Consider the following 13723-nt stretch of genomic DNA (forward strand, 5'->3'; position numbering starts at 1 on the left):
CGGGTGTCAAAGGAGAACAAGGAGAATGAAGCTATCAGCAGTTAACAGTATTGGATTAATTGAAATGAATGTTGACAGACTTTTTTGGCTTTCCAACAAATTCAGTAAAGAAAAGGTAACTGCTTATCTAATTTCACACATATACAATAGTGGATTAATTTAAAAATTACACAACCCATAAATTACGGGTATCTCCTATAAATGTATATGTACATGGGCAAACACACAGTGTGCAAATATGTGTCTATAGCTAAATATATACAAACCCATTGACCAACAGTTAGTAAGTTAGAAATGATTCTTCCATTTCACCATTCCCTTTCCTAGAATGTTGTCACAAATATAATTTTTCCACATACTTGAAGCCTACTCTCTGGAGGGATGTAATGTACACACACAGTAAAGCTGTGAGATATCACAATGTTGGTGTCAGAGAAAACAATAACACTGGTTTTATAAAAGAGTAATTGTGAGGAGAAAGTCATACTTCACATTACTACAAATACACAAGTAGGATTTCATCAAAAGCTGAAATCAGTCAATATAATTTGTTTTTAATGTTTTATTTAGAATACTTAATTTCAACAGGATTACTCAAGGAAAATAACAGTATTCGTAACAAATAATGTGGAAGAATTCCCTCTAATTGTTGATTATTTAAAATGTGAGTAAAATACAAAAAGGCACTGTATAATGTAGTTTCATGAAGCATTCTTTATGGCTTTCATAAAATTAATAGTCTCAATGGAATATATTGAGACTGTGAACATTCCATATCTCATTTTATTGTACTTTCATTTTATTACTTGCTTGTGTGTCATAACTGATGGAAATAAAAACGTGTATATTTACACATATGAAAAACATGGATTTTTGTTTATGTTTTCTAGTCAGACAAAGTTACCAATAATTTTAACTATATAGGAAAATTTTTACAAATCCAAAGTTCTTAACTTTCTTTTCTTTTGAAGTTTCTTATTTCAGTCTAGGTATGAAATGGAATTGGCTGTGATCGTTCTTTGATTTCACTGTTATTTGTGAGTTTCTGATACAGTGTTAGGAATGTATAGACTTTAAAACTTGCTTTCTTTTTCTTCATCTCCCCTTGGACCTGCACATGTGATTTCTGCAGTAATGTGCACCATTATCTCACATATGGTTGTCGAAAGATACAAGCATAAACAGAATTCTTAGCTTCAGTCAATCTGTGGGAACAGACAAGTAAAACTGAAAGATAATTATGGTATGAATGTAAGTAAGCAGTTTATCACAGAGGTACAATAAGGGTGAAAATCAATTTAAAAACACATGCCTCATCCAAAACATCAGGTAGTAAAAATGAAACATTTAAGTTGGCATGAAGAACAGTTTAAAAGTTATGATTACTTCCGGTGAGAGCAAGTAGCTCAAAAACCATGAGGAAGTACTTCAAAGCTACATGTTGGATATGCAGGTCAGGATGGGAAGCCTGGGTCTGGAGAAGAGTTCTAAGATCCTGGTCATTTTGAGGTTCTCCTGGAGCTCAGGCGTGTCTCATTGGGAGACCTAGGAAGGGGAAACGCATGCTTCACCCCATGTAGAAGGCCACCTCAGCCCACCTAGATGAAATTATCCCTTGATTGTCCTCTATCTCCTTCTTGGACAGGGAGGTGGAGGAACTCAGTCATCCTGAGTACAACTGGCAGGAAGAAGTTTGCCTGTCATCACAACATTTACTTCGGCAATGAAGTGCTCACTAAGGAGTATTGCGTTGGCATCCTCAATGAGGAGTGCCTCCTGGCATGGTACAGGGGGTAGTACCTGGGAAGCTCCGCCTGGCGTTAGCCTTCCTGATTCCTCTCCCTCCAGGATAGAGGGCGACCGGCTCCACTGCAGTCAAGTGGTTCTAGGCTCATTCAGGTGAAGGCCCCAGTTTCCTGCAGGGCACTGCCTAACTGAGCTTCTTCAGCTGGTTGGCTGACTGTGACTGCCCAGGGTATGGCGGAATTGCTGGGGTGGGGCAGCTATGGGGCGTCATGGCAAAGGACCTTGTTGGACATTCCTTGACATCGGAGGAATTGGCTTTGAACCAGAACCTGACCTGTCATGACCACTTTGCCCAGTCCCCCAGGTCATCAGCCAGGGCCTACTGCTCAATCTCCTACAGCACTACCCAAGGGAGTTAGGCCCTCAGAGAGGGAACAGAGAAGAGGACAGGGAAGCAGCCCAGGCTTGGGGGTTGAGAAGCCTGTGGGTCCTGGAGTTAGGATGCACGTAGAGAAGCCAAGGCTCAGGGAGGAGATTGCAGTAAGCAAACTCAGGCCATCATGGGCTGGTAGAGAAAGGTCCATAATGGAACTGTAGTTCCCACATTTCAGGATGGGGGAACCCTAATCTGCTAAATAGGCATAATTAGTTAAAGTGAATGGGTAAGAAGCCAGGATCAAGAGATAGCTGCCTCATCATCCCTTGCTAGCTCCATTCTCTGTCCTGAGGCATGCCACTACCTGGCCTTCAGTTTGGGCTCCACCAGGGATGTCCCACCCTCGATACAGATGCCCACCTGAGGCCTGTCTAGGTCTACATCCTCCGAGAATGGCTCTCCCAGGCCTGTCAAGTCCCATTTGGATGAACCCAGGCTCCCCTGACATGCTTGTTCCCCTCTGCCATCCTCATTCACCCAGCAACTCCCCATCCCCAAAAAAGGCAGGCCACTGCACAGGGAATCTGGAGGACCACACAGGGCTCACAGGGGAGGAAATGTGAAGAGACAGCAAAATGGAAGGGGATCTTCTGTGTGTTTCCAGGAAGGCAATCTGGCTGGACATTAAGGCCCACCTCACTCTTGGTGAGGACACCCACTGTCTCTTGGCCCTGAGCATGTGCACACAAACAGACACATTGTCTAAATGGCATTGACATCAATACTACCTGAGTGATCCTGAGATCCTATACAACACCTGTAAAAATATCAATGACCCATTCTTCTTAGAAAAACAATCTGAGAATCTTAAATTTCCTGTGAAACGGCAGAACATCCTGAAAACCCAGAGCAATCCAGTAAAAAGCACAAAGCTGGGGGCATCACACTACCTAACTTCATGATATACTACTACAAAGCTTTACATACCAAAATAGGATAGCACTGCAGAAAAGCAGAGACTTGAGCTTATGAAAAACAACAGGAGCCGAGAACTAAGTCACTGCATTTGCAGCTAAGTCATGGCCTTTTCCCAAAGAAGCAACAACACCCAATGCAAAATCAAGTATCTTCTATAAACTAGGTTGGGGAAAACCTGAATAGCCACATAAAGGATATTACAAGCAGATGATTTATCACCAAACTCCAATGTCAGACATGAAACGATAAAAATACCAGAACAAATCACAAGCAAGAAGCTCCATGGCATCTCTGTGGGCAATGATGGTCTCGAAGTGACTGCAAGAGCACAGTAAACAGCATAAAAAATAGACAATGTAATCATATCAAACTAAAGTGCTTCACCACAACACAGAAAACTAAACATACAGAAGGGGCATCCTACAGGATGGGAGCAATGATTGGGTCACCATAGATCTGTTAATGGGTGAATATTCATAACACATAAGGAACTCCCAACAACTCAATAGCTTAAAAACAAGTGGGCGAAGGCTGGAACACTCATTTCTGAAACTAAGACATACAGTTGCCCAGAGGACACACTATAAAGTTCTCATCATCCCCAACCCATCAGGAAAATGCAAATCAAAACACAATGAGATTTCTTCTCACTTCAGTCAGAATGCCTATTTTCCAAAAGACAAGAAAAAAAAAAAGAAAAAAGAAAACCCTCATTTCTGGTGAGGATGCAGAGAAAAGGAATTCCTTGCTTACTTTTGGTGAGAATGTAAATTGGTGCAGGCATTACAAGACGCTTTATTGGTTTTATTTAACATAAATAGTCTTCAGAAATGTACAGGTAGAACAACCCACCATATGATTTAGCAAATCAGAATAACCGGGCACGCCCACCAGTACACAGATCAGTATGTTGAAGCAGTGCGTGTACCCATGCAATTATTGTTGCACTCATTACATTTTCCCTAGAGCCAAAATAAAGGAAGCAACCTGAGTGGCCCTCAGTTGATGAGTGGATTAAAAAAATGGGGCAAATACACATATGCGCAATGGAAAAATGTGCTGCAATAATAAATAAGGAAATCCTGCCAGTTGTGACAATGCGTGTGAATCTGCTGAATGTATGCATGCCATTTCGTTAAGTCACATAAGCCAGGTATCAGAAAGGCAACTATCACATGACCTCGTTCTTATATGATATTGAAAAAGCAGACTTCACAGAGGTAGTGACTCCGAAGGCTGGGGTGAAGACGGTGCCCTGAGGAGATGCTGGATCAAGAATTCATATTTCTAGTTAGAAAGGAGGGATAGGTTAAAAATATTTTCTTCAGCCTGCTGACTATAACTAGTGATAACGTATTCTTTCTCTAAAAAAATTATAAGACAGTGCATGTCAAGTTTTTTCACAACAAAAATGACAAGTATGTGAGATCACGCATATGTTGATTAGCTGGATGTATCCAATGCATAATGTATATGACCTTTTGAACAACACTCCGTAAGTTATAAATCTGTATCATTTCATATGACAGTTTTAAATAAACATACAATTTTTAAAATGCCTTAAGAGAATAAATGTCAATAAAGTATTTTATTATAAAGCAGTGCTTTTCATTTCTATCAAAGTCTTTTTCATGACACAGGAAAGAGAGCAACGTCATTTGGTAAGTTAAGGAAAAATATATATGTGCACATATATATAAATATATATATATATGAAAATCGCAATGAATGCTGATGATGAGTTGAAAGATAGAAATTAGAGGCACGGAGACTACAGTCCATGAATTGAAACCTTCACTGCATGTTTGAAAAGAAGACATGTGGAGGAAGAACAAAAAAGCAAAAAACTCAAAGCCAATCCAGGGCCATGGGTCACACCTGTCATCCAAGCACTTTGATAGGCTGAGGTGGGAGGATTGCCTGCACTCAGGAGTTCCAGAGGAGCCTGGGGCAACATGGGACCATATCCAAAAAGTAGTCAATTACTTAATTAATACATAGCTGGGAAGGGTTGCATGCACCTCTAGTGCCAGCTGTGTGAGAGTCTGAGTTGAGAGGATCACATGGGTGTGTGGTGTCTGGGCTGCAGCGGGCTGAGATCCTGGGTCTGCTGTCCAAGCTAGAAGGCAGAGTAAGACTCATTCTCAGAAAACCAACAAAAAAAGAGTCACATTAGGTAAATTAAAACTACATAGGGTGAGGAGAATCAAAATAAACGAAACATCATTAGAGCCTACGCCATCCGATGGAGGAAACCAGCTTTCACATAATAACAGCCCCAGATGGGGAGAACAATAAGAAAGGGCAGAGAAAACACTGTGAATAATAATACAGCAAACTCCCCAAATGAGCTAAAAGACATAAATGTAAACAGAGTGCTTCTTTTCAATTCAAAGCCCTTAATAACAAGTGCAAGTGTCTTTTTCTGAATCCCTGACACGCATTCAGCCAGCCTGAACCACTTGGTGATGTTCCTAGACGACGATGTGCCCTTTCTATATGCTCTCATTTTGTTATTTCCTATCACTTATCTGTAGCAGGTCCTAACGAATCATGATGTTTTGACATTCTTTGACGCAATGAAGAACTCAGGTATGAGTTCATTAAACAATAGTTTATGACATGTCATGAAGAAATTCTCTATGCATGATGTTGGTTAAAAGATGATACAAAACTGAAATGGAGGAAGAAGAACGCTTTTTACGTTTCATCATTGCGCTTGCGTTTACGCAGCATGTATCTATGAACTACACCTGCCTGCTGGAAAATTATCTGACATAATCACTTGAAAGTTCTCCTTCCACTTTGGAGACCACAGGCATACCCACTTTTTCACTTTTCCACCTTTTCGATACACTCAGCGGGATGAGTGGAATCCATGTGACTTTTGGCTTTGCTGCAATGCTCAGTATTTGTTTTTAACACTGTTCTTGCTACATCGGCTGAAATAAACCATTCATTATGGCTCACAAAAAGAACTCATCTCTTTCAGCTGTGAGTCTTTCAAAGAAGAATTTCATCTAGACATGAAAACCATAATCTGATGCCACAGCCAACAGATTCAGAATTACAAACTAAATTCAGATAGAGAATAGAAAGATAGATGATACAGATGGAGAGAGTGTGGTGGCGAAGGAAGGGAAAGAAGAAAGGAAGGGTGTAAAGGAAAGAAAGGAAGAAAGGGAGAGAGAGTGACAGATGTTCAAAGACACAGATACAAAGTCTAGCATGGTTGTAGAGATAGGCACGTACAAATTCCTGCAGGTAGTGTGGAAAAATATGGGCAGACGGAGACATAGGTGGAGTCAGAGGAAAGATACAAACCCACGCAAAGAAATAAACATACACAACTACAAACACACTAAAAACTACAAACACACACTTGATACTTTAACCATGAAAAAGACCATGACAGTAGATGTAACAGAGGTGTTTCAGAGTTACTGAGGCAGAATACAAATCTGTCAGTGCCCTTAGCATCTGTGGCCCATGTGCACGGATATTCAGTGGAAGAAGCGTTAGACAGCCTGTAAAATTCAGCACCATCTCTGATAATACCAAAACAATGGATCTCATGTGAAATCAGTAGACTGAATTGTATGTAGGATTTGAGGAAGGAGCCCAGTCGGCTGCATTCACTCGGTGGGGTGGCAATATGGCTGAGCCACCAACCCATCGCACACCCATCCATTGTAGACAGTTCCTGCTTTGCTGCCTGCCTTGGAAAAAGCTCTTCCCCTACCAACATGTTAAAATAGGCTAGCTCCAAAACTAGCCCTGGCATCTATTTATGGTCTCTTTCTTATCTATTTACCTCCTAGAGAAATCATTGCGAGACACCTTCCTCAACTTTTTCCTGTGCATTAAATGTGGGGCAAGACCATTTCACATGACCTGATTATAAGCAAGTCCACAGACATTTCCTAATCTGAGTTGCCCTCACTGCAGGCACCAATCTGTTGCCCCATTCCCACTATAGGGATACTGTACTGGACCACAGTGTCTTTGACCTGCACACAGTAAGACAGAGGGCAGCTTCACGGGGCCAAAGGGTTCCGAATGTTTTCAGAATAATTTGCTGAGAAAACCTGTTTCTCCTGTGTTTGTGGGTCATCGGGACAGTAGTCATAGGAGGACAAGACTCCCGCTCCAGAGCTTCTGCTGTTTGCATAGGAGCAGGGGCAAAACTGGATCACAGATTTTCAAAGTTCAACTGCTGATACCGAGCAGGAGGTGTGGAATGCGTATTGAAGGCAGCACAACAGATTCATGAACTTTGACTGTCAAAACTTCTCCCCTGAAACAACATAGCTCTTCTCACAGAAGCTGTGCTGACCAGAATACATACGGGACAGGAATGTTAGCACTCTACAAGTCTGTGGCCAACATGGATGCTCATGTTGGAACTGTTTTTTCTGGGAACAGGGAAGAAAGTTCTGCCGCCAACACTGAAATCCTCCTCACTCATCCGTGACAGAGGCAACCCCTTGTCTTGTGCATTGACACAGCTGTTCATGGGAAGCAGCCACCCACTCGTGAATGAAAACTGTATGTTTTGTCCTCCTATGTGAGTCTTGCAACACATACTCTGCAACTATCTGCTCTTTACATTATTAAACTTAGGTAAACTATGCTGAAAATGCCACAGAAAATTAAAGGGCACTGGGCTCCAGAAACAATCTGCAGTGCCAATCACTGGGGAGAATAGAGCCTCACTAGAGTTTGCAAGAGCACAATATGCACTCGTAATGTTGTTACCTACATGCACTACTGGATCCTCACCTAACATACAATCTTGGAGAAAAGCTTAACCCAACTAAAGATGTAAACATCAACAAGAGTGTCCATATCCTGGGTCATCAAGTGACAAAGACAGTCCATGCGTGGATTCTCCAGCAATCTTATATTCCACAAATCCAACCCCTTTCCCCTCACTTCTGCCAGTTTGTGTTTTCCCTTACTCATCTATGCCAAAAAGCATATCCTGATTGCCTTCCCACATGCTTCTGTCACCTTTCCCACAGTCCCTCCATACACCTTACATGCCCATTTCTTCTCACGTTGATGAGTGAGAAGTCCTGAGAGGCTGATTGTCCCACAAAAGGATTATGCATTCACCTTTAAAAGAACATGTGAATTCAACACGAAAGTGAATTTTAAGATTTCCATCATCCTGTGCTTTTCTATTGTGTAGATGATACCCAAAATGAAGGATTTTGGAGGTCCCAGGAAACTGGGCTGTGGAAACCTTAACCCCTTTCCTTGAACTACCTCTGCTTCCATAGGACAAAGTAAGCCTCCAACTAAGCTGACTTTTGCTTTGGTCTCCCCAACTCTGTCCTGTAGGAAAGATCCCAACACATTCCACACCCATTCACTCGACAATTTTAGAGGCCCAGCTCCAACACAGACTGGTTACTTCCATGAAGAATATAAAGCATATTGATTGATCAATTCATTATGACACCCAACTCCAAGGGATAAACGTACGCACACACACACAGACACACACACACACACAGAGTCACACATCCTTGAGAATGTTTATTTTGCATTCCAAACAATCCAAGTTTACCCCTCTTCCTGTTTGATTTTTTTGTGACTCGATCTGTTTTTCCTTTACTTCCTGGGCATAAGACCATGCTGAGTACTGACATCCTGCATACGGTAGTAACTTTTTAGGAGTTCTGCTGTTTTAGGTAAGGTCTGATGCTCCCTCATAGTCAACTCAACATCTGGGAGTCCCCTAGAGAAACACAAACGCATGTCAAAACGCATTTCTCTCAGCCATACTTTGAAATGTTTTAATTGTAGGGCCCGCTGAGAAAAGGATATCCCTTCCGCATTTGTGATCTCTAAAATTTCCTCCTACTCTTAAACTGTTCTCCACAATACCTGCCCCATTCCCAGTACTCTCTGTGAGGGGAGTCAGCTAACAAGATGCATTGCACACTAAAAGCACACAGAAATCTGATGGGGCAATAGCTTAAGGAAATCCATCAATCTAAACAGTCCTTTGTGGTCTGGGGCAGGGATGACCAGGAGGCACATTCAGGGAGCCCAATCTCATGGCGTTGGTAGGATGACTGCCCGTGGCGTTGACGGCCATGGAATCAAGTGCCACAGATTGAAGTGAATAATTTTCAGCTTCACTTCTCAGTGATTCCGGAAATGGACTATGCTCCCCTGGGCTTAAGACTCACAGCTATAACCTGCTTTGCAGTGCAGTCTCCAATGTGCCTTTTTCAGCCCAATTTCATGAATGTCCTGGATTCTGTCACTTTCTGTCTTCCCCTCAAGGAATTTCTACATGTAGGAAAGCAGCCTCAATTTCCACATTTCTGAAATGAGCGTCCAGGCTCCCGGAATAGGCAGCTGTGACAACTCCCTCATAGTGTGCATCAAACAGCTCCAGTTCCAACTGAACGGCTCACCTGAAATCTCTGTTCCTTCTTCAGGTGGCTTCATCCTCTTGTAGTACCGCAAGGGATTGCACCACAGGTCCTTACATAGGATCTGTCAGGGGAATCAATCGGGAAAGGCCTCATCAGGGCTCAGACTGGTGACCCAAGCAACTGGGAACACACCAGAGTCATTCCTGATGTTTCCCAGTGAGGACCCACCTCAGCAATCCTATTAGATCCTGCGAAGTTGTGGTCAGAAAACCAGTTGAAGAAGTTAAGGCTGCTGTTGTGGTGTCTGCGGCGATAGGCCTCAACTTCATAATACGGATACCACTGAATTGGAGTGGAATGAGAAGCCCTGTATTCTACAGAGAAAGGAAGTTTTGTGGGAAGGGGGTTGGATCACATTGGCAATGATCCACCCACCATCTTCCTTCCACTACCCATCCTGGGAGCCACGTGTCACCTGTGATGTTCACGAGATATTCCTTGGTAATCACTTTATTCTGGAAGTAGGGGTTACTGCGAAACAACAACATGATCCTGCACAGATGAACGGGATGCTTCACTTCTTCCACCTCTCAGGACAAGGTGGAGAAAGTTTAAATACCTTTTCGGGTGAGGTGCCAACCCTTGCTCACAGGAATCAATTATTTGCCTTACCCTCCCCCACTAAACCCTCTAGCCTCAGTCTTGCTGGCCTCACCTCCAAGTTGATCATGTAGCTCAGCATGTCTTCATCTTGGTCAGTAATCAGGGCTGACATCTGGCGGTGGTTTGCAATCTGATTTAGGTCAAACAGCCTTTACATGCGATGGAAGGAGAAGCTAGGAGCAACAGGGAAGAAGGCCTAAGAGCACCCAGAGGCTAGGGTAGGGGATTTCTCAGATCTGCTTCCACGTATGACCTCCTTTCGCCTCCCCCTACCCCTAAACTAAGGCCTCTTGGCTTCACAGAGGGTGTATTATTCTGAGGCTGACGGCACTGACATGGGGAGGCGCGATTTGCAGAGAGTTGCGGGTGTCTGAGGAGTGGCAGAATCGGCTTATAGCCGAAGACGCCCAGTCCCAGATCCGACTAGCAAGGGGGAGCAATCACACTGTCTTAAAAATAGCTTGATTCACACAAAATCCTATTCTGGTCTGAACTCGCTTCTGCTCTTCAAAAACATGCCCCAAACGTCTGCTGCTCGGCATCACCAAGGGTTTCTCTGCAGCATGCAGGAAAATAGTACCACGCCTGCTCCGGCTTTCCACAGCCACATTTCTCCGGGGAAACTCACGTTTGTTCCCCAAAGGTGGCGTCACATCGACGCCAAGCTGCCCGTAAGTTACTTACACTTCCCCGAGAGCACCTCTCCACCACAAAGGCAGAAGAAACACTGAGAAGGATACAACATTGGCCCAGAAGACAGGGACGCTCTGGATGACCGCGCCTCTGCAGTCTAGGTGGGCCTTCCGCCTCTGCTCCATCTTTTCCTTCTGCCGAGAAAAGGCCTTCCTGGCTTGGGCATTAACGGGCTCCAGTTCCACCTGAACGGCCAGCAGCTCCTCCAGTGCAGACTCTGGGGTCATGGGCCCAGGGCCAGGCTGTGCCCGCTGGGCCTCCTCCTGCGGCTCCACGAGGCCCTCCTCCTGGGCCACCACCTCCACCTCCGCCATTATGTCATCCAACACCAGCACCGCCTCCTCCCCCAAAGCCTCCTGCTCACTCTCCACCCCGGCCGCCCCCTCCTGTACAGCCTCCATCCTGAAGACGGTGCCCTCCTCCGCCCTCCCACTGACCAAGGCCTATGCTGTCCGAACCGAGCCACACGTACCCTGCCGCAGCCTTTATTGCCCCCAGTCGGTCAGCGGGCCCTCAGGGCGCATATGCGGGGCTTCCGGGCGCCCCCTAAGGGACTGCGCGCGAAGGGCGCAGGGAGCCGCCCCGCGACCGCCTTCCTCCCGTTGTGGCCAATGAATGCGAGGGCGGTGGGCATCTCCCTGGGCGGTACAGTCACTGGTGAGCCTGCAAATCCAACTCCACCTAACCCCACCTCCCCTCCCAAAGCCTCCTCCAAGAAGCCCTTGGAGCTCGTGCCCGGTAGCTCGGCGTCCGGGGACAGGCGGGCTGCGTGGCCTTTGGAATTGTGGGCACGGCAGCCCTGTGCCCTGACATCCTGAGTGCGGCAAGCCATGAAAATCTGTATGTGTCATGAACACATGAAATATCTCTCTTTGTTAGGCAGGCCAGGTAGATGGTACGGAAGTAATACTGCAGATCCAGAGCACACAGGACAGCACCGTATTCAGGCTGGAGGCTCTACTGTTGAGGACGGCCGGAGTACAGAGCAAGAAGGCGGCCTTGGAAGAGGAGGCGGTGCTGATGGTGGAAGACATAATGGCTGAGGTGGAGGTGGTGGTTGAGGAGGAGACCGACGTGATGTGGCAGAAGGAGGGCCAGCGGGCACAGCCTGGCCCTGGACCAAGAACACCTGTGCCGTCAATGGACTCGCTGGAGGTCCTTCACTTGGAGCTGGGCTCCATGACTGCCCCAAGCCACAGGGCGTCTCCGCCTTTTGGGCCAGAGCCATATCCTTGCAGCTTGCTTGTAGCAGCCCTGGGAGCACTTGATAGGGAAGGGAAGCCAAGTACAGCACTCACAAGGGAGAATCGCGGCGCCAAGGTCCCTTCCCGCGTAGCAGAAAGTCGAAGGGCACGTTTCCCTGGGAACGTCCCTGGAGGACGGGCAGTCTCTTTGCCATTGCCAGCCATTCAACCACCCCATGCTCTCGGTGCCCGTTTCCAACAGGCTCAGCCCAGAAACACAAGGTGCCTAAGACGGGTTTGCGGTGCATGGGGCTGCCGACCACCTCAAGGCAGGCACCAGCTCCCCAGATACGCTTTCTTCCCCCTGCCGGCGCCGAACCCAAAGGGATGTAGGCCTTGAGTCTATATAACCTCCTTTGCACCCACGCAATTCCCATGGTGAGCGCCAGGCACAACTGTGCAGCCGTTTCTAACTACAGGACTTCCCTCAAGTGGACCGGCCCACCCCTCAGGGAGACTAGGATAAGAAGACAGCGCACACCCAGACATCAGCAGAGCACATCCGGCACCAAGCACACAAACGCCTCCTGCAGCTCATGAACCCGGAGAAGCAGCCGCCTCACACCACCCCGCCCCACCCCGCCCCTCCGCCACTCAGCCGCAACCACGTGCCCACTTTTTCTGCCTCCCCTCTCTGGTCAGCCCAGGCCGTCTTGGCCGGGGTCCACCCACTCCAAAAACCACCATAGTTGTGGCGTTGCCTCCTCGCCAGACAGAGACAGGACCAACAACAGATGGTGACAGGCCAAATGTCTGGGAGATAGCCCTACTCCACAGTCTCTGTGCTCTTGCAAAATTGCAGGGCATCGCAAGGCTTGCCCACCCAATCATCTGGAGGCTTCTTGACCAGAGGTAGGTTGTTTGGCACACGAAATGTCGGCCTGGGCCGGAAATCATGATGAAGTCCTGCTTTGCTACGTGACGGAATTGTAGGTCAGTCTGGGGAGCCTGGGTTGGTGGGAGGGGTCCAGTGTCTGAGTCAGTCTGTGGTCCCCCTTGGGACCAGCGTTGTCTCAGTGGGAGAGCTGGGAAGTGGAAACTCGTGGTTCACTACAGCCCAGCTAGATGAGATGGTCGTATTGAATCCATCCTCTTTCTCCTTGATTAGGCAGGTGGAGGACCTCAGCGACCCCGGTTACCGGCGGCAGGATGAAGATTTCATGTCGTCACAATCTTTATTACCACAGTGAAGTCATCATTAAGGAGTACTGTGTTGGCATCCTCGGTAAGGAATGCCTCCCAGCATGGTAGGGCAGCTGGTGTGTGGGAGGTGAGGTCTGGCATGAACCTTCCTGACTCCTCACCCTGCAGGGTACAGGGTGCCTCATTCCACTGCAGTCCAGTGGTTCTGGGATCATGAAGGTCAAGCCTCCAGCTGCAGGCAGTACACCTCCTACCTGAGCTTATTCAGCTGTTTGGCTGAATTTGACTGCCCGGGTTTTGGCAGGATTGCTGAGGCGGGGTTCGCCGTGGGGCATCATGGGAAAGGACTTCCCTGGTCATTCCTTGGTCTCTGGGGAACTGGCTTTAAACTGTGACCTGAACTCCCCTGGACCTGCTTCTGCAGTCCCCTAGATCATCAGCCAGGGCCTATGGCTCAATCCATTGCAGTTCTATCCCATGGAGGG

General features: G+C 46.5%; 1 pseudogene; it reads right to left on the reverse strand.

The window, feature by feature from the left end:
* Nucleotides 1–8823: 8823 nt before the first annotated feature.
* On the reverse strand, nt 8824–11375 carry LOC129025871 (testis-specific Y-encoded protein 8-like; annotated as a pseudogene).
* Nucleotides 11376–13723: the final 2348 nt, after the last annotated feature.

The sequence above is a fragment of the Pongo pygmaeus genome, chromosome Y, assembly GCF_028885625.2.
Source record: "Pongo pygmaeus isolate AG05252 chromosome Y, NHGRI_mPonPyg2-v2.0_pri, whole genome shotgun sequence".
Classification (NCBI taxonomy): domain Eukaryota; kingdom Metazoa; phylum Chordata; class Mammalia; order Primates; family Hominidae; genus Pongo; species Pongo pygmaeus.